The following is a 1,817-nucleotide window of genomic DNA, read 5'->3' on the forward strand; positions in this document are numbered from 1 at the left end:
AAGGATTTGGATCTCCTTACCAGCCAGTAGCCAAAACAAAACAAAACAAAACAAAACAAAACAAAACAAAAAAGGAGAGAGAGATTCAGGCTAAAATCATTAGCTGCACAGCTTCAACAATTTTTTATGTGTTGACCTTGGTTTTCAGATGAGTTCACTATGGCTACAGAACAGTGCCCACCCCTACAAACAACATATTTTCATGCCAGAGTGTGGAGCAAAAAGGAAAAGGTAGGGGCAAAAATCTAGGTGGATTGTTGGCTAATAGGGGGTAAAAACAACAGGAATAGTTGAAGGATGAGGGGTGTCTGTGAGTTTGTGACTGTGTGTGTATGTTTTGTTAAAAAATGATGGTACATAGAGAAATATACTCAATTTCCTTTCTCTAATTTCTAGATGACTTTCATGATTTTTAGTATTCTTTTTGAACAGAGAGCATTAGCTTGACACAATGTTTTTCTCTCTAAGACTATGAAATAGTTGAATCATAGAAGGAGGAAAACAGGTGTTAATAACCCTCCAAAGATGTCATTACTATACTACTAGTAGTGACATTCAACTTTCTATTTGTGCTGAAGAAATTGGCAAAACCCCAAGTCTAACAATTCACTTCCATATGAGAGCTAGTCACTGGGAGGTATGGATATCCCCAGCAAAATGACCTTCTGGTCCTGATTATCTGGATAACCTTGAATTTGTAGATTAATAGTTTTTCAGCATACTGTCTTTCTGGAAATGGGTATAATTAAACTTGTCACTCAAGGGTATGGTATGATTTAATCACTTAATATTAAGTAAAGCTCTCTGAGATCCTTAAGTAAAGGATTGTATGCAAATACAGAACATCATTATGAAGACACAATTATAGCCTCTGACTGAGTTCTGAGAAATTACATTACATAGACCCTTTCTAATACCCACAGAAAGCTACCCCATAAATGGTAATATTTATAAAGTATTTCAACATATATTGAACACATTTTAAGGGCATACATTTATGCTATAAATTGAGACATTGATAAAAATGCCATCCAACATTTGTTTCTTGCAGTGAATAACATTAAAACTTTTAGATATGATATTTATTTAGAAATAGTCTCACATTCACCTTTTATTTAATAGTGATTCATTCTACAATATAGCATTTGGGAAATTTGGAACATGTCAAATTTTTAAGTCTTTTGGAGTGAATTTTTTTCCGGATACTTCTAAATTAACATCTATCTATACATAAATGTAAAGATTATAAATACTTATCTGAAAAACACAAAATTCACACATTTAAAAGCAAAGGCTATATGTAGTCTATTTTAGTAAAATTTTAGAATAGTCTAGCAAATATTTGTTTCTTGAAGCAAGTGAGAGAAACCTCACCAGGGATAGAAAACCCTGACCAAGATCAAGGACTTTGTGGGAAAAGAAAAACACTGGTGAATGGCTACGATTTCTTACCCCTGCCCCAGACCAGATTGCTTCCCTGTATGCTAACAGCATTCATAATGATTTCTGCAGGCTTTGAAAGCTTAATAAGCAAGAGTACACACATATTTTTTGCTATGGTGAATAAGTAGCTTTATGTACACAGATGATTACAAATGTATCATTTCCAACTTCTGTTTCCAGAGAAAAATATAACTTTTTCCCTGGCAATTTGAAGAGCTGTGTTGTAGAATGTTGTATAGTGAATTACAATAAAAAGTTGAAGTACAAAAACGTATCTCTTACTAATGCTTCCATGAACCACGCTGTTTCTCAGTGAGTGTTTGACATTTATGTATCTATGGTAAGTAGATATTCTACAAGGCTAGACACTGGGG

Source organism: Galeopterus variegatus, unplaced genomic scaffold, assembly GCF_000696425.1.
Source record: "Galeopterus variegatus unplaced genomic scaffold, G_variegatus-3.0.2 Scaffold1785, whole genome shotgun sequence".
Classification (NCBI taxonomy): Eukaryota; Metazoa; Chordata; class Mammalia; order Dermoptera; family Cynocephalidae; genus Galeopterus; species Galeopterus variegatus.